This window comes from Oncorhynchus keta, chromosome 2 (assembly GCF_023373465.1).
Source record: "Oncorhynchus keta strain PuntledgeMale-10-30-2019 chromosome 2, Oket_V2, whole genome shotgun sequence".
NCBI lineage: Eukaryota > Metazoa > Chordata > Actinopteri > Salmoniformes > Salmonidae > Oncorhynchus > Oncorhynchus keta.
This window is the reverse complement of record NC_068422.1, coordinates 35,145,206-35,165,570: the sequence shown is the minus strand read 5'-3', so window position 1 is coordinate 35,165,570 and position 20,365 is coordinate 35,145,206. Positions and strand designations below refer to the sequence as shown.

General features: G+C 39.7%; 1 protein-coding gene across 1 annotated transcript in view; it reads left to right on the top strand.

The window, feature by feature from the left end:
• The first annotated feature begins 1,332 nt into the window (after positions 1-1,332).
• The window catches only part of LOC118399778 (muscarinic acetylcholine receptor M3-like), a 145,971-nt gene continuing 126,938 nt past the window's right edge, over positions 1,333-20,365 (top strand). Inside the window, exon 1 of the mRNA XM_035796024.2 lies at positions 1,333-1,509. The gene's annotated coding sequence lies outside the window, so the exon portion shown is untranslated. The remainder of the gene's footprint in view (positions 1,510-20,365) is intronic.

The window sequence follows — 20,365 nt, the reverse complement described above, 5'->3', positions numbered from 1 at the left end:
CACTGGTCCTGATGTCGCAGTGTTCTGTCCCCAGCACTCTGTATTCATATCACTCTTCTGCTAGTGATGTGGATTCATGTAACAGTAAATTATTGGAAACAAGGATGTTTTTTTCACATGTTGAGTGCCTCAGACACTGTAGCTTTGTTATTATGTTCAGCAATGCAAATTACATGGTCACTCCTCCCTTAATTGTCATTCCTCCCTTCACTTAATCTCTAACTAGGTTTCCATACAACCATTTTATGCAAGTAAAGTAAGTACATGTCTGATAAAAAAAAATGTCAAGACAGTCCTGATGGAAACAGCAACATTTTCGGTAACCTTTCCAAATGTTGACTAAACAAAATACTCTAGACAAGGTGGAGTTTTTGTGTGTAGTGAAAATGAATAATGTGAGGAATGGCAGCAGAAACGCCTTTATGCGCAAATATTGACAACAATTAGGCCTTTATGAAATACATTTGGAGTCACGCAATGATATGTTGTGCTCGCACTACGACTAGGTAACGTATGCCGTATAGTAAGGTACAGATGAAATAAATTATGATGAACTTCACAGGGTGGTGAAAGTGCACTGTGGTGAAGTATTTTTCACAGTTACAAGTTTTGGGACATTCATTCGAGCAACATAGGCCATCATTGTCATTGTAAAATAAGAATTTGTTCTTAAGCTGACTTTCCTAGTTAAATAAAGGTTAAATAAAAATTATGACCAAAGCTTTGCTGCCGTTTGACAAATATTGTAGGTAGACTACCTGCACTGTATATGCAAGATGTTGGCTCGAGTGCACATGTCAAATCCAGATTGGACACATTCACTATACAACACAACATCTTTTCAGACAAAACCATATCTACAGTTGAAAATGCGATGGAAACCCATTTCATTTAAAACATTTATTTAGTATGGAATTTAACCATACAAGTTATTTTTATGTGCACTATGTCTTCACGCACATTGTGTTTTATCCGTAACAAGTAGCAAACTGCCATTTAAATTATCAACATTTTATCAGCAACAAGTCCGTTTGATGGAAACGGATTTCATGCGGATTTTAGAATATTCGCATGAAAATCTGTCACCAATTGGATGGAAACCTATCCAATGTATCAAATGTTTTATCCACTAGAAAGCCTTGCATACCTCACAGCGCTCGCGGAATTATCAATGAATCCTGCATAAAACGACGGCTGTGGCTGCTGGTGCGTCATTATCCTCATGGCCAATCACACGTTATGTACCCGGAGAGACACTTCCCGTGCGCTCCTGGAGATTCCCCATCCCTCCTTAATTATTGTCTGGTACTTAGCAGGGGACTGACCAGCTAACAGACGACATTAGAGCAACGCGGGAGCTGCAGTGCTGCCACTGTCAGAGGGCTTCAGCCGCGACGTTGTTTGGACTGACCTATAAAACTGTGGCAAATTTAAGTGGACTGCTTCGTAGCGCCAAATGTATCCTCCTTCTTGGCTTTATCCGTAAATGAATATCGTAGTTTGGAAGAGGTAGGTGCAAGTATGTGAACAATATTACTCTGTGTGGTTTTTAAGTTTTAAAAATAGAGTTTTATTTATTAGGGTCTGTTTTTTTCTTCATGGTCGAAGTGGCTTGAATTTATAGTAGGCTAACGTTACTCATTTATATGGGTCTTGTTGTAAGCATTTTCACCATGTCGTTGATTAATGTTGCAGTGCACCTTTGTCATATTCTCCGAAATTACAGAAACTGTGATAATTATAACATTCGGAACATGTTTCGTTTAGTCAGTTATTGTTACACACCTTTTTATATTGTCTACATTATAATTCCACATTCGCCATTTTCTAAGTTCGAGGAAGAAATTGCGAGGGCATTAGCTGTTGTTTTATTTGCTAAACCTCGTCAGCATCCTCTGCTGCAAACTGGTCCCTGAAAATAACTGAACTAACTTTGCTGCCTCACTTCATATTTCATTTAATTGTATTTGTGCATGATACATGCTAGTTTTCAGCAATATAATGTCAGTCCTTGTATTATTGGAGAAAGGGAATTTAATTGTGTCCTTAAAGGACATGTGGGAGCTTACATGTATAGGGGTAACTGTTTCTTTACCATGTTCAAAAATCGAAAGACATATGAATGTTCTTTTCTTTTTTTTATTTTAGAGCATTTTGACAGTGTCACAACTGTCTTAAACCTTAATACAAGTTGGTTTAAATATATGTTCATATAATTCCAAGCAAGATGTTTCACTTAAATATGTTTAGAGGCTTAAATCATACCTGCTTGCCATTATTTGGGAATTGTTGCATGTTATACAAGCTCTGTCAGTTATATCTGGAATGTGTTTGGGAAATACACTGAGTATACAAAACATTAACATGCTGACTACACAGGGCAAGCTCACGCATCCTTGTGCGCCATCGTGGCATGTTGATTTTGTCCATCCACACCAGATGCAATCAGGAGACTCAGGTTGAAATATCAAAATGAACTATGAACCAACTATATTGATTTTTTTGGACAGGTCGGAACATATGAAACATTCATGGACATCTACTGTTGCTAGCTAATTTCTCCTGGGATACAGACATTGAGTTGTTATTTTACCTGAAATTCACAAGGTCCTTTTTTTCTTTCTTGGATCCTTGTCGAATTTTGAGTCACACATAATGGTATGTTCTTTCCTCTTACAATTAATCCACAGATAAAAGGGGAAACTTAGTTTCTAGTAATCTCTCCTCATTTAGTCTTCTTCGTCTGTGCACTTTGTATGGCAGTTGGCAACCAACTATCACACACCGACTGGGGTGTGGACCTCAGTTCAGCTTTCAATCGCCCACATGGGTACAGTATATGCCCACATGGGTACAGTATATGCTCTTTAAAACCAATGAGTAGATTGGAGTTGCAGGACTTGCAGTGCCTCTGAAGTCAAAAGTAAAACCAAGCAGTTTGGATGCAATTATTGAATAACATGAATATGTAAATGTATTTCGTAACGTGAACGGTGTGGTTAGCATGTAAGAACACCTGCTCTTTCCATGACATGGACTGACCAGGTGAAAGCTATGATTCCTTATTGATGTCACTTGTTAAATCAGTGTAGATGAAGGGAAGGAGACAGGTTAAAGATTGATTTATATGACTTGAGACAATTGTGACATGGATTGTGTATATGTGCCATTCAGAGGGTGAATGGGCAAGACAAAACATTGTAAGTGCCTTTGAATGGGATATGGTAGTAGGAGCCAGGCGCACCGGTTTGTGTCAAGAACTGCAATGCAGCTGGGTTTTTCATACTCAACAGTTTCCTGTGTGTATCAAGTATGGGACACCACCCATAGGACATTCAGCCAACTTGACACAACTGTGGGAAGCATTCAAGTCAACATTGACCAGCATCCTGATGAATTGAGGCTGTTCTGAGGGCAAAAGGGGGGTCAACACAATATTAGGAAGGGGTTCTTAATGTTTGGTATACTCGGTGTATGTCTTCCCATGCAGAGACTGAGCAGCTAGACTAAAAATAAGGGATACAGTATGTCATTTCCATGTAAAACGACATGCGGCAGGGTCGCCTAGTGGTTAGAGCGTTGGGCTAGTACCCGAAAGGTTGCAAGTTCAAATCCCCTAGCTGACAAGGTACAAATCTGGCGTTCTGCCCCTGAACAAGGCAGTTAACCCACTGTTCCTAGGCCGATATTGAAAATAAGAATTTGTTCTTAACTGACTTGCCTAGTAAAATAAATAACAACATGTGAAATGAGAGGTAAATCTAATTCATATATACATTTTTCAAAGGCTTTGATTTAATGGAAAACTGATGGAAAACGGTTCTTAAACATCTTCCAGAAAGTCTTAAAATATATAGAAAATGCATAAAAACAACAAATCATATTGAAGTTAAGACCCCTGCCAACTAATATGAATGCTTTTTTTCTGCCTTCTTTAAGTTTAAGAAACATTGCTTTGTGCCTTGAAATTCTACTACCAAAAACCCCCGTCTTTAAGATACAGTATTTTCACATTTCCCTCTCTCCTCTGAGTTCACAGAAGTAAGAAGTAAAAGTAGACCGATCAATTAGTTAGTGTTTTTACTGTTATCAATTTTGTGTATGAATTAAATATCAAAATTCTGTTACCAAATCGGTAACAGAATTAGTGAATAATCGTTAACAGAATTTCTACAATTTAATTGGCTACAATGGGAAATCAGTCACAAACCACAGTTGGGTCACCTGAACTGTCCTCCCTTCCACTGGAGTACTGTTATGTTCAGCTGATAACTGTTTACTTTCTCCTTCTGTCCACTGGTGGTCAAAGCTAGAATGTGAAAAGTCTGGACCCCTCTCTCTTTTCTCCTCTCCCCTCTCTCTCTCATTAATGTCACCTCTCCTGGCTTGTACCAGAGAGGAAGAGGCGAAGCAAGAGGGCTCGCTCTAGCCAAAATCTGCCAGAATAAGCACAATGTGTTTCTATGGGCTTAATATGCAGACTTAAGCTTGACGCCTGCCTTTTGGACAGCTACTCCCATTGTTAGGGCAGAGACATGAGCATCTCGTCATTATATACAGATCTCTGCTCTTACTGACACCTACCCATGAGCCCCCTCTTTCCATTTACTATTACCAGCATCTCACCACTGAGCATGACCAACAACGGAAGTTGAAAAGTAGTTGAAATTTGGTCAGTCCGCCATGGCTTGATTCCAACGTCCACAGACGTCTGGACCGTGATTTGTTCAGATGTATGTTTTACAAGTTTGGACCGCACTGTGGAGTTCAGTAATGAAAAGTAGAGTATAGTACTGTACAGTAGAGTTCACTACAGTACACAGTAGAGCACAATTGTGTTGAGTATACTGTACTGAACTCTACACTACTGTGTTGTACTGTACTCTACTTGACTAAACTATACTCTGCTGTATTTTGATGTCCAAACTTGTGAAACATAGACCTCACTGATTTGTTCAGATTTGGTACGGACCAACCAAATTTGGTCTTGTTTGGTGGTGGAGCTCAGTAAAATAAATACCCAGTGTGTGTATAATAATACCCAATATGCAAAGGAGGATTTAGCATATTTGTACCTTTGTGTACATAATTAGGATACATCACCATGAAGAGAATGACATTCACATACCTAATTATGCATTTCTGTGTAGTACAGATCAGGTGTATAACCGCAATTCTCTTACTTGGTGTAAATCCACTTCATTTACTGTATGTAGTTCAATAACCAAAATATATTTTTTCAAACTCAATGTGTCAAGTCCATAGCTGACACCCCTTTCTTTCTATAGAAACATTGACATTTAATTTTGACCAGATATTTAAGAGATTTTGGAAAACGTGGTCACTAAAACTAAGGGAAATTTTACCAAAAGTCTGTTTCCAAACATTGCATCTTGACAGTTCTTCCAGTGTTTTTGTAAAAAAAAAAAAATTGTATAAACTGTTCGGCACATGGGTAAAGCCATTTGAATTCAATCACTTTTTGACAGCATCTCTTTCGATTAAAAAAAACAACCTTTACATACCTGTTTCCACATGGAGGAAGTGGTCAAAGTGACATTTTGGACCTGTATGCCAAAACATTCAGGAGATGAAGGTGCTTAAAGTTGAACCATTTAGCATACCCCACCATACCATGAGACATCCATGTCTTCATCACTGGAAAAGATAAACGTTTGAATTTGATATCATTTAAAAGCTTACAACAGTGTTGTCAAACAGTTTTTTTCTTGCGGAAATAGGCTACTGTCATATAGCCTCACTCTGTGTGTGGCAAAAGTTAGGAGATATCTAATCAATGGAAGATGGAATTTAAATTACAGAATTAAAAGTTAAAGGAGAAGGATAGGCTACAACGACCAAGAGCCAACATGTAGGCAGCTACTTAATATACTGAATGGAGTTGTTGTTATGTGTAACTGTAGGATGAGAAGGTGCATGCACTGCAGGCTCATTTAGCCTAGCTATCTAACGTTATTTAGCTTAATTAGCTTCTCCCAGTTTGATGCAGTTAGGACAGGTACTACGTAATCATATTTTATGATAAATAACCTAGCTATGGCAGCTATTAGTCTACTATAGCGCAAGTCGGCTTGGTTGGTTGCTGTCTCTCGTCTTTCCCTCCTCCCTGCTCACCTTGTCACTTTCTTACAGTATGGCCAATCCCCCGCCTGCTAGAGCGGCACCTCTCCCTCCTCTCACACTTTATAAGCTCCGGTTAATAAAGTAGCTTAAATTACTTTTCTGCTACTTCCCGCACTCGGATCGGTCCGGTCTGGATTCCGACAAGGTCTATACAGAATGGGTCTAGTTCTCTTCAGGTCCATTCGGAACGGGTCTCTTTATTTAAAAATGTGATTTATGCAAACTGGGAAATCCCCAGGTCCATTTCGGAAAGGACCCGTGAAGACCTCTACTATGGACTCACCAACTCCTGCTTTCTCCTGTTGTGCTATTTACAAACAAACACGTGACTGGCTCAACTGTTCTGGGGAACTACGGTAAGCTTCTTCATTTCACTGGTCAAATTATGAAAGCAATCTGCTTTATCTCCTAACGTATTGCACAAGTTGACTTCAGGTATTATCTTAAAAAGTAGCTAGAAATATTATCATGAATTGAAAAAGAGTGTGCAAAGCTGTCATCAAGGCAAGGAGTGGCTACTTTGAAGAATCTCAAATATAAAATATTTTGATTTGTTTAACACTTTTTTTGGTTACTACATGATTCCAAATTTGGTATTTCATAGCTTTGATGTCTTCACTACGATTTAGACAATGTAGAAAATAGTTTAAATAAAGGAAAACCCTTGAATGAGTAGTGTCCAAACTTTTGACTGGTACTGTATATAAATATATATGTAACTTTTTTCCAGAAATTATAAAATAGTTTGACAACCAAGTTTTTAAGCCCATCAGTCCCGAGACCGCAGTAAAAATCATCTTTACATTTATCTGCATGCCTAGCATTTATATTTTGTCTCACAATGAAGTGTTTTTTTCTATTCAGGACATCCAGGGCTACAAGTAGAACACAAAAATGTGATATAAATAGTTGCATTCATGAGTTTTATTGACAAATGTCAATAAATAAATAAATAAGATCTGCCAAAGCAAAAAACCCGATAAAAATGTATTTTAGATTATTTCTGTAAGTACAGAAATTGCTCACCGGGAAATTAATATTCAAAATAGTCGGTGACAGCAACTATGCAAGCTTATTACAGTATTATAGACACTGTCCTGGGATTTCCTGGGATATTCTATGAAGAAGAAACCCTTACTTTCTAACGGCTCTTATATAGCTTGTGAGTCTCCAAGCAAAACATGTTTGTAACTCAATGCATTCGGACTTTACAGACATTTTTGTAAAAAGACAGGCCCCTTCGGGATCCACCCTTGTCTCACAAACACCGCTCTAGCTCAGCCCCCGTTAATCACACAGACTAATGATATTTTCGGATGTAAAGAAAACAAAAAAACAAGACAAATGTTTAAAAGGTGTTAGAAGTCCAAAACCCACCGGCGTTATGGTGGGACTCATTAGGTTAAGTGATGAAGAAATGAATGTCTCATGGTATGGTGGGGTGGGTCAACTTTGAGCACCTTTATCTCTTAAATGTTTTGGCATTCAGGTCAAAAAAGTCACTTTCATTTAAATTCTACAATGGGCAAATATGTATGGAAGGTTTAGTTAAAATAGAAGGGGTCCATTAATGTGGAATTGGCCAGTACAGGATTTGTGGTTGGTATGTGTTGCAGTCAATATACTGTAAGTAAAATCTATTTTGGCTTTGTTCTGTTGATGGATGGTTCCATGGGAAGGTTGCAACAGCCTGATATGATCATTGATTTTTATTTAACTAGGCAAGTCAGTTAAGACACCAAACCCTCCCCTAACCTGGACTACACTGGGCCAATTGTGCGCCGCCCTATGGGACTCCCGGTCACGGCCGGTTGTGATACAGCCCAGGATCAAACCAGGGTCTGTAGTGACGCCTCTAGCACTGCGATGCTTTGCGTTAGACCACTGTGCCACTCAGGAGTGTTTTATATTGTGTGGTACTGAGTAATAATACACCCTTGTCTGGCTTAAGTGGGGCAGGTTGGCCCATTGTTGCTCAGACAAAGCTGGTTTGCTGTTCTTGCTATAAAGGTGAGGTATTCCATGTGTCATTTATGTGAGAATATTTCCGTCCTTCACCTATTTCATTGAAGCTGTAAAGGTCCATTGTACTGTACATTGGCACAATTGTTGCATTTATTTGTTTTCCTGAGGAAAAATTATGGAGTGAGGGTCTCAAACTCATATTTAACTCTAAACCTCCTACACAACAAAGGCCTCTCTTGAGGAAAGGTATCATTCTTGTTCCAATTATTTTCCAATGCATTTCTGTAGGTAGCTCTGTTTACTGCAGTCAGATGGCCAAACACATTATCATTAGTCTTCATCTTTATGTTTAATTCACAGAGCAGACCATGAGATTGGCTATCTTGCACTATTATTCTCAATGCAGTCAAATTAAAAAGTCCATGCCACTGGTTTTGGACTTGACATCTCTTTTCAGATAGGCTTTCTATCTAAGGGGGTGTTTGGAAATCTCCTCACCTATTGGGGAATATTATTTTTAAGCACATTTTTGTTTTCCTTTCCATGCAGGGGTAGAAGCACTGTTGGAATATAGATGGAATGGCCCAATGGCAAGAGAACTCACTGAAGAGGGGGTTCGTTTGAAATACCTGTGAAGTCTGCAGATCATTCCTTTATTGTAAACACATGGTTGGTTGTTCATCAACATAGTAGCATAATGCTCAAGGATCGACCTATGCAATCCATATGAAAGTCGATGAAAGAATCCCTGTTGGCATATGGGATGAAATCAGTATCAACTAACCTGAAGGTGACTGGCGAGCAAATATCATTCAGATTCGCTGGTTCATGTACTGCAGGTTTTAGAAACACTTGTGTAAGGTATATTGCCTGTATAGCCTTCTCTTTATAGCTCTGTTTCTCCTAGAAAGGGTCAGAGTAGTGTACTTGTAGCCTGACGGCCTGATTATAGTGAGGCCTTTTGAGGTGACTGGCTGCTGTCTCTACTGTCTACTGCTGCTCTGCACTCACAAGGCCCACTTAGCTTCACAGAAATGGCCCGGGGGAAAATAAACATTGCATCAAGTAGCTTGGCGTGCCCCTCCCTCATTCCAAACAAATTGCAAAAAACACGTTTTATTCCCAATGTTTGGGCTGCTATTTAAAGGAACAATAATTACAATGGAGCTAAATACACAGTTTAGCTGGATCATTGAAAAATGACCCCCCCCCCCAACAGTGACATGCTCGCTCGCATTCCCTGATCTCTGCAAACTGTTTTTACGATTCTTTACAGAAAATATAGAAAAGATTAGATCCCAGGTTGACAGTTGCCAGACCGCATACCAGCCTTTCTGGTCAGGAGGCACTTGAGGAAACAACACCGTCTACTAGTTACTTTTGTTCCTTTGAGCAAATATCCCTCCTTCATACTGTTGCTCTCATGAAGACCACCTCCTGCCCTTTGCATGTGGTCCCTACTAGACCAGGGGTTCTCAAAGTAGGATCCAACATACTTCAGGGGGTCCACGGACAGATCTCAAAATATTTATATAAAAAAAAATACATTTCATTTTTTAAATAATTTATGTTCTTGAAGGCCTAGTGGAGTCAAACTAGATTTTCCTGCGTTTTATATATATTTCCACACTGATGTTGGAATAATACTGTGAATTTATGAACATTATGATAATGCCCTTTTAGTGTGAGAGCTGTTTGAAAAAGCCTGAAATGTCAGCCTGTTTTAGTGGGATTGAGTTTTTGCCTGCCTGACAGTACATTTTGTGAGAAACCAATAAGAAACAGGCTAGTTTTCAGTTTTCCCCTCCCCACTCAGACCATTCGCAGACAGTCCAAACAAAATTATTTGCGAAGAAGCTATTTTTTATTTTTACAATATTAATTGAAAACATTCACAGTCAGGTACTTAATTATTACCCAGAAATGATTTGATATTGAGATAAAAATGGCTGCATTGGACCTTTAACCCCAGGCAACATGGGCCTGGGAGGCTCACAGGTATATTAGTGTCCACAGTACTCCATCAATTCATACATTTTTCAACTCAATACTTCTTGTATTCCCCAATGTTTTTTGGAACATAAATGCATTTAAAATGTTCCTTCCCAGGGCCCGAGATTTGGTTCATCCTGCCATGCTCTACCGAAGTCATAGTAAAACTATGAGGGGGTCACTGATGAATTTGTTATCACAAATGTGGTCCCAGACCCAAAATGTTTGAGAACTTCTGTACTAAACTATAACTAGTATTTTAATTTTTATATCTGTGTCCATATTGTCCTTGAGTTTCTAGTAGACACACCATATGGTTCAAAAGAAAATAGCCTAATTAATGAAAAAAGCATCTAATCTACAATGGCATTATTTTTAATTATGTCTGCAATTAGTCCAAATATTGACTTTTTCAAGTCAATACAGACTGGTGGTGTACTGGTGTGGGGAATGTTTTCCTGGCACACGCTAGGTCCCTTTGATGCCTATTGAGCAAAATGAACGTTTCCGACACTTGTAAAATTCAGGCTGTTCTAGAGGCAAAGGGGGGTCTGACCCAGTACTAGATGGGTGTACCTAATAAACTGTCCTGTGAGTATTTCTAAGCTTCATTTTTTATACAAGATTTTAGAAAAGTTGTTTTCAAGCAAATGGTGGCTCAGGTATGAGTATGAACAATTTATTTTAAACATTCCAGTTGGGCTTCTGCTCACTTCACATCACGGAGACTGCTTTATTGAAAGTCAATAATGACCTTCTGTTGGCTGCCGATGCTGGTAAATGCTCTCTTCTAGTTCTTTTGGATTTCAGTGCCACGTTTGACATTATTGACCAAATCATCTTTATTGACCGGCTGGAGAGGAGGATGGGAATCTTTGGTGTTGTCTTCAACTGGTTCAGGTCATCTTTATGTGGAAGATGTTTCTCAGTGAGCATGTGTAGTGTAGTATTGTACCCAGCACCTATTCATTATATTGTCCCCAGGGATCAATTCTGGGCCCCATCCTTTTATATGCTTCTCCTTGGTGACATCCTCCGCATTAATATATTATTTTTATTTTACTAGGCAAGTCAGTTAAAGATCAATTCTTATTTACAATGAGGGCCTAGTGGGTTAACTGCCTTGTTTTTTGTGTGTGTGTTTTTTTTCACCTTTATTTAACCAGGTAAGCTAGTTGAGAATAAGTTATCATTTGCAACTGCGACCTGGCCAAGATAAAGCATAGCAGTTCGACACACAACAACACAGAGTTACACATGGTATGAACAAAACATACCGTCAATAATACAGTAGAAAAAAAGAAAACAAAGTCTACAGTGGGGCAAAAAAGTATTTAGTCAGCCACCAATTGTGCATGTTCTCCCACTTAAAAATATGAGAGAGGCCTGTAATTTTCATCATAGGTACACTTCAACTATGACAGACAAAATGAGGAAAAGAAATCCAGAAAATCACATTGTAGGATTTTTAATTAATTAATTTGCAAATTATGATGGAAAATAAGTATTTGGTCAATAACAAAAGTTTATCAGATGGGCTATGAACAGGTGCAGTGATCTGTGAGCTGCTCTGACAGCTGGTTCTTAAAGCTAGTGAGGGAGATGGGAATCTCCAGCTTCAGTGATTTTTGCAGTTCGTTCCAGTCAGTGGCAGCAGAGAACTGGAAGGAAAGAAGACCAAAGGAGGAATTGTCTTTGGGGGTGACCAGTGAGATATACCTGCTGGAGTGCGTGCTACGAGTGGGTGCTGCTATGGTGACCAGCGAGCTGAGATAAGGCGTGGCTTCACCTAGCAGAGACTTGTAGAAAACCTGTAGCTAGTGGGATTGGTGACGAGTATGAAGTGAGGGCCAGCCAATGAGAGCGTATAGGTCGCAGTGGTGAGTAGTGTATGGGGCTTTGGTGGCAAAACAAATGGCACTGTGATAGACTACATCCAGTTTGTCGAGTAGAGTGTTGGAGGCTATTTTATAGATGACATCGCCAAAGTCAAGGATCGGTAGGTTGGTCAGTTTTACGAGGGTATGTTTGGCAGCATGAGGGAAGGAAGCTTTGTTGCGAAATAGAAAGTCGATTCTAGATTTAATTTTTGATTGGAGATGCTTAATGTGAGTCTGGAAGGAGCTTTTACAGTCTAACCAGACACCTAGGTATTTGTAGTTATCCACATATTCTAAGTCAGAGCCGTCCAGAGTAGTGATGCTGGATGATCGGGCAGGTGCGGGCAATGATTGGTTGAATAGCATGCATTTAGTTCGTTTTAGAGCAGTTGGAGGCCACGGAAGGAGAGTTATATGGCATTGAAGCTTGTCTGGACGTTAGGGGCCAGAAGGGCCAGAAGTATACAGAATGGTGTCATCTGCGTAGAGGTGGATCAGAGAATCACAAGCAGCAAGAGCAACATCATTGATGTATACAGAGAAGAGAGTCCGCCCGAGAATTGAACCCTGTGGCACCCCCATAGAGACTACCAGAAGTCCGGACAACTTGCCCTCCGATTTGACACACTGAGCTCTATCAGAGAAGTAGTTGGTGAACCAGGCGAGGCAATCATTTGAGAAACCAAGGCTGTTGAGTCTGCCAATATGAATGTGGTGGTTGACAGAGTCTAAAGTTTTGGCCAGGTCGATGAATACAGCTGCACAGTAATGTCTCGTATCGATGGCAGTTATGATATCGTTAAGGACCTTGAGCGTGGCTGAGGTGCACCCATGACCAGCTCAGAAACCAGATTGCATAGCGGAGAAGGTACAATGTGAGTCAAAATGGTCAGTAATCTGTTTGTTAACTTGGCTTTCGAAGACCTTAAAGATGCAGGGTAGAATAGATATTGTTCTGTAGCAGTTTGGATCTAGAGTGTCTCCCCCTTTGAAGAGGGGGATGACCGCGGCAGCTTTCCAATCTTTGGATAATCTCAGACGATACAAAAGAGAGGTTGAACAGGCTAGTAATAGGGGTTGTAACAATTTTCGGCAGATCATTTTAGAAAGAGAGGGTCCAGATTGTCTAGTCCGGCTGATTTGTAGGGGTCCAGATTTGCAGCTCTTTCAGAACATCGGCTATCTGGATATGGGTGAAGGAGAAATGGTGGGGGCTTGGTCGGGTTGCCGTGGAGGGTGCCGGGCAGTTGACCGGGTAGGGTTAGCTAGGTGGAAAGCATGGCCAGCCGTAGAGAAATGCTTATTGAAATTCTCAATTATAGTGGATTTGTTGGTTGTAACAGTGTTTCCTAGCCTCAGAGCAGTGGGTAGCAGGGAGGAGGTGTTCTTATTCTCCATGGACTTTACAGTGTCCCAGAACTTTTTTTAGTTTTTACTACAGGATGCAAATTTCTGTTTAAAAAAGCTAGCCTTAGCTTTCCTAACTGCCTGTGTATATTGGTTCCTAACTTCCATGAAAAGTTGCATATCACGGGGGCTATTCGAGGCTAATGCAGTACGCCACAGGATGTTTTTGTGCAGGTCAAGGGCAGACAGGTCTGGAGTGAACCAAGTGCTATATCTATTCCTGGTTCTGCATTTTTTGAATTGGGCATGCCTATTTAAGATGGTGAGGAAGGCACTTTTATTAAAGAATAACCAGGCATCCTCTACTGTCGGGATTAGTTCAATGTCATTCCAGGATACCCCGGCCAGGTCAATTAGAAAGGTCTGCTCGCAGAAGTGTTTTAAGGAGCGTTTGACAGTGATGAAGGGTGGTCTCGTTTGCTTGCAGACCCATTACGGATGCAGGCAATGAGGCAGTGATCGCTGAGATCTTGGTTGAAAACAGCAGAGGTGTATTTGGAGGGTGAGTTAGTTAGGATGATATCTATGAGGGTGCCCGTGTTTACAGATTTGGGGTTATATCTGGTAGGTTCATTGATAAGTTGTGCGAGATTGAGGGCATCAAGCTTAGATTGTAGGATGGCCGGGGTGTTTTAAACATGTCCCAGTTTAGGCCACCTAATAGCACGAGCTCAGAAGATAGATGGGGGGGCAATCAAATCACATATGGTGTCGAGGGCACAGCTGGGGGCAGAGTCTGGTCTATTACTGGCCCAACACTCTAACCAGTAGGCTACCTGCCGCCCCATTCAGTTTCACTTCCTTGTGGATGACACGCAGCTCGATTTACCAATCCGACCCAGTGACCAAGCTAGCGTAGGTACCTTTCACAAGTCTCTTGCTGACATCAAATGTTGGATATGTGACCATTTACTCCAGCTCAACAATAAAAAAATCTGAGGCTGTTGTATTTGCCCCCCCCATCTTGCTTGAACTCAGATTGCAGGTAACCTGGTCATTTGTCCATGAATGTAAAGCATATGTCCAGAAATCCTTTTGTCTTCTTTGACCCTGACCTAAACCCCAAGCTGCATGTTTTATGTAAGAAATGTGGTTAAGTCAAGTATTTTATCTCAGTCACTGATCTGGAGATACTTCTACCTGCTTTTATTTCCTCACTCCTAGATTACTGTAACTCTTTGTATACATGTCTGTCAGAAATCACTCCATCGTCTACAGTTCAAAACGCTGCAGCTCAGCTTTTAATTTAACAGGCGTCATTCGTCTTAATGTAACCATAGGAAATGTAACCATATCACACATACATTATTTTTTAGCTTCTTTAAATTGGCTACCAGTCACTTTTAGAATACATTTAAAAATGTATTCTATATCTCAGATATTTCTCAGATATTTTATCTGCCTATGAGCCAGGATGCAGCCTGAGATCCTCTGGCAGGAATGTGTTGACCATTCCAAAGTCTTGGTTGAAAAAGGAGACTGGGCATTTGCCATTAGGTCCCCTAGACTTTGGAATGGTCTGCCATTAAAGATATCAGACTTGCAGATTCAGATTATTCTTATATCCCGGCTAAAGACACACTTAATATGCTTTTAATGTATGATTTCGATGTATGATTTTTATCTTATTTTTGTATTAATATTTATCCTTCCTCTTGTTTTTGTTTCTTAGTTAGTACTATTATTTTAAGATGTGAAGGACTTTTACTTGTCTTGATAAGCACTATACAAACAGTTATTATTAATAGCAGATTGATTGGAATATTGATTATTTGATTGGTTTGTAGTTGTCTTCAATTGTTTTAGTAGTTGCAAACTTGACATCCATGCACTCTCCTGTAGATGTGGTAGCTGTACTAACAACATTCACGTTTCTATTCTTCTCTAATGTACGTGAGGGCTGGTCCACTTCAGGCAGCTCTCCTGTGCTGATGCATTTCTCTTTCTCTGACAGTACGAGTCCAGGGAATTTGGATTCATGGTTAATATATGAAGCCCTTTTCTGTGCCTGCTCTCTCTCTGATCTATGCAAATAAATCAATAAGGCCTAGCTGTCCATCATTTTGTGAGGAAGTGAGAGCAAGAACAAGCGAATGGGAGCCAGGGAGGGTGAGTGGGAGAGGGAGAGAAAGAGACCTGTTGTACCCTGCCCTTATATGACAGCTTGTGGATCCAAAGCAGCCTCCACTCCAGCCAAGGGGAATCCAGGGCCAGCCAGCTGTGTGTGGAGTGATAGTATACAGAGAGAGTCTGGAAAGCAGAGGGATAGAGGGAGTGGGAGAGACAGAGAAGGAAAGAGATATTGAGAGTTTCAGCGGGACAGAGCCAAACCACTGCCAAACTCTCAATTACAGTAATTTGCTACTGTGTTCTCATCAAACAAGCAGTTGGCTGTATTGGATGGTTTGTTTATTATTCAGAGCTAATGTACTTGCTCACAATATTGATTTGATACTCCAAATGAAACATTAATAGGTTGTTTATTTTACTTTGTGGCGTACTAATCAGTCAATTTGTTTTGGCATTTTTAACTCAGCAATATTTGGTTACAATACCTTTCTCTGAGTATATTTTGAAATAGAAATATCAAAGTTTATTTTCTGAACTTTTTTCAATATTGTCTTTGTGAGATACCAGTATCGCCATACTCGTTAGTATCGTGGCAAGGAAACAAATCACAAAGGGGATGTAGCTTCTTTAGGAAAACAGACCTAATGTTGGAAACTAACATAATTATGTTGTCATTCAGTCACATTTGATTTATTTTCCAAACTATAGCACAGAATATTTTACATATAGCAGGTTTATAAAGGACCAAAAAGCCTGGTCTGTTCGTGTTTTCATTTTTGTCATGGAAAAAATATTGTGATACTGGTTTTGTCACAGCCCTACTAATTTGGTCCAAATGCGCAGTACCACTGCAGTACCACTGTATAAACCTTGCATATTAATACATCTGTGAATTGGATTTGTTTTCTGCATATCCCACTCTCCCTGAGACACCTCATTATCAACAGTGACCCTGGAGTAATTAGGTGTAAATTCCTTCCTCAAGTGCTCATTGACAGATTTGTCACCTTAGCTCATGGATTCTAACTAGTAACCTTGGTTTTCTGTTTGGGTTGTTTTTTATCCTTTGTAAAATAAACACCCAGTGTTAATCAGGCTGCTCACATACACCCATGTCCCACACAATAGAGCCATCCAGACCAGGGCCGTGCACAGACAGTCCTTTTGGGGGGGAATGTTCTCCAAAAAAAGGGTATCCCTCCAAAGAAATCCTGCAACTAGTCACAGACCCATTGAGCAATTATTACAAGAAGAGGGGAGTAAAGTATTTTGCTAAACTATTTTGAACTGGAATAAATACTGCACTTACAGTATTAACAATAACCACAAAATTCCAGTCAAAACAAAAGATCGTAAGAAATAATGTAGCCTACAATTACTATTACTATATCCAACCCAACTCCATTTGTTGCCACTATCATGTTTTCAAACTTTTTGACCCGCTACCCACAAAAACGAGTGGTACAAAACTTGCGACACGCGAACATGCACACACAATCACTGCGTAAATGTATCTTGTCATTACAGCCATAAACATTGATACATTTTCAAAAGGCAAGATAGACTACACCTGTATTTGGAACAGAAATGTATTAATTTTATCATCCAATATCAACTAGAGGTATATCATGTCACTTTTCTGGAGTTCAGAGTTCAAAGTCATACGGCCTATTTGTAGCAAAGGTTTCAAGATTGGATGGAAAGTATATTCTGTCTGCACTGCGCCATCACTTTGGAGGGTAGCCTGCCTGCAGATTACTCGTTGCCATCCGGGTAGCCTTGTTCTTCCTCAAAAATATTGTTGTAAATTCACCAGAATGTTAAATCTTCATCCCATAATATTGAAGGCACTGCATTATTACAGCTGCTTATCTTTAGACATATAGCCAGTAGGACTGGCGTAATGTAATTTTTTAGATAAATGGCATGAGTCATCCAGACAGCCACTCACAAAGTAGAGACTACCAATCACTGACCATGGTGCTGAAATTGTGACATGTCTGTGAGGCTGCCAATCGAATCCATGGTAGGCAATCTGTGGTGCCAGGGCATATAAAAAATACATCATAATTATGTTTTATTGTCACATACACCGGATAGGTGCAATAAAATGTGTTATTTTACAGGGTCAGCCATAGTAGTACAGTACCCCTGGAGCAAATTAGGGTTAAGTGCTTTGCTCAAGGGCACATCGACTGATTTTTCACCTTGTTGCTTGGGTATTCGAACCAGTGACCTTTATGTTACTGGCTCGACCGCTAGTCTACCAATGCAGCCTATAACTTTGCTTTAACTAATGGATAGATGTATATTGGTAGGCCTATTTGGCCGTCATTTTCTCATGTTAAGTTTAACATTTCACTAAGTTATACACCGTGTAAACTGCTTGGCTGGCGGGAACATTGTATTTACTTGTTCAATAATGGAAGATGGAAATTCTAACATTGCAGATTGTAAAATACATTTTTGTAATCAGCAAACAATAGATTTGTTTCAACTGCCTACCTGAACCTGCATGTTGTGAGCCATCCTCGCGCTCTCTCCCAGCTTGGATAGAATGTTTTTGTGCTTAAAACCCTGGATGTCATGTTTGCAAAATCATTTTCTATACAGGGGTCTATAGTAGCTACAGTATGTGACTGCGTCACCTTGTATTCTTGTGTCAAATGCTTTCACCACGGCCTGTAGGTCCAGATTGCGGGCCTGACTGTTTTCTATACTGAGTATTGACAACCCAGACAGGGTTGTAAACCATTTCAACTTAGTCTTGCATGATGCATGCCAAGATATACCAGACATAAGGGACTGTGGATATTGCAACCACACATCTCAAACGCCGATTCACCAGTATGAACAAAATCGCAAAACCCTCAAATAACTGTTATCCTCTAAAGATGATAATCTGTTGGCTTTCTTTAATGTGTTGAGGCTGCCAATTAAGGAGAATGTGAGTCTCGTTAAAAGATGTTGCAGGACTGCTGTATTTGAAGCACCACTCTCCTTCTGCCCAGTTTCCCTGATGTTGCCACGGCAATCAATCCATTCCAGTACCTATCGCTTCTGTCGGAGAGATCGTTTTCTAAACGAAAACAAATTAAGAACTACCTAAAAAGTATTATGCTCTCGTTCTGATATGTAAAAAATGTATTAAACAATTTTCTTAAAATAAAATAAATTAAACCGTACAAAACATACAGATGCACACAAACATCCACATCACCCCTACCAATACCCACCTGCTCACATTGCCAGCGCCCATATCACTCTCCAACACATGACCTCAAACCACATGACCCATTTTGTTTCTCTCACTTTCAACATTTAGATTATAACCATTTGACCTTACCATTGAGTTAATTGTCTGTTTTTAAGTATATATTTTATCAAGAAGATTGATGAGAAAGGTATCGTCCAACCCTTCGGGTTTCTCACTGCACCCTCATATGCCAAGCACTGTCTGCACTTGAAATATGCAGACAGTAAATTTCCAATGTAATACTTCTGACAGCCAATTTTCTAACTCTGCCCATAACTTTAGGACTTTATATCATTCCCAGAAGGTATGGATTATTGAGTCATTGTTAGTTTTAGATTTAAGACATGACTCTGGCGTTTTGCTGTAGAGTTTGTGAATTGTCTCTTGTATAATACATTCTATACATTAGTTTATACTGGATTAAGCATTTTTGTTAACTGTAATTTCATTAGTTATGTTCCAACTCCCTCCATCTTGTGCCAATATCAGTTATTTTTAAGTCTTGGTTCCATAGTTTATATTTTTCTTCTACAAAATTGTCAGTTGGATAGGCTCTCTGCAAGGTTTTGTATGCGCTTTTGAACCCCCGAGTAAGCTTCACTCATTACACTGGCATTCAATTATTTATTTTTTAAGTCCGGAGGCACTTTTATCAGACAAATTATTGAAGCCCAAGAAACAAGTACTTGGCTTCCTACTACATATGGAAATGAAAAAGGTTTGTGAATTACTTTTTGGAGGGCTACTGTCTAAATCATGTATTCAATTTAAAATATTGACAGCGGTGTCAGACAGGTGCATGGCTCCCCAGATCTCGTGGGCCGCCCCGCCTTTGGGGGGTTTCCGGTACGCCAGTGGTCAGTAGCCACCCAAACTAGGCCCATCTGAAATATGAACATGATCAATCAAATTGACTGGTAGCCTATTATTGTTCTGCCAAAGATGCCTCCGTAGTAGATTTCTCAACTGTATTTTACATGGATATTATAAACGTATGCCTACTCTGTTTTTGTCAGGCAAAACTGGAGGAAATGAAAAGTTATTTCTGGTCACTAATCTGGATATGCGTGCCTGCCTTTGTGCCAATGCAGATGACTGTTCATTGGCCAACATCAACAATCAATAATTATTGGTTTTGAAGCATTGATGAGGATTTAACAACAACTTGCGGGCAGTGGGTTCAGAACAACAACAAAAAAAGCATTTTGGGGGAAATTCTACCACCACCAGAAAGGGCACTTTGGAGATTGGAATGACAAAGGGGGATGTGCTCTGCACAAGTAGAGCCCTATCTGTGCATGTGTCTGATCCAGACCACAAATCTACTGCTTTGTGAGTAATCAGCTGAATATTTATTCTTCATCTTCTCCTTAGAGGGAGTCAAGTTAAAAAGGAACTGTTATTGTTATTTTACTGCTGCTCTTTTATTACCAGTTACTTTTATCTCTAATTCTTATGTATATATTTTTTAACTGCATTGTTGGTAAGGGGCTTGAAAGTAAGCATTTCACTGTAAGGTCTACCTACACCTGTTGTATTCGGCACATGTGACTAATACATTTTGATTTGATTTGAAATCAGTGACAAATGGAATTCTCAGATAATTGTGTTATTTCAAGTAACAAAAACATAGTTTGGAAAATGTACTGTA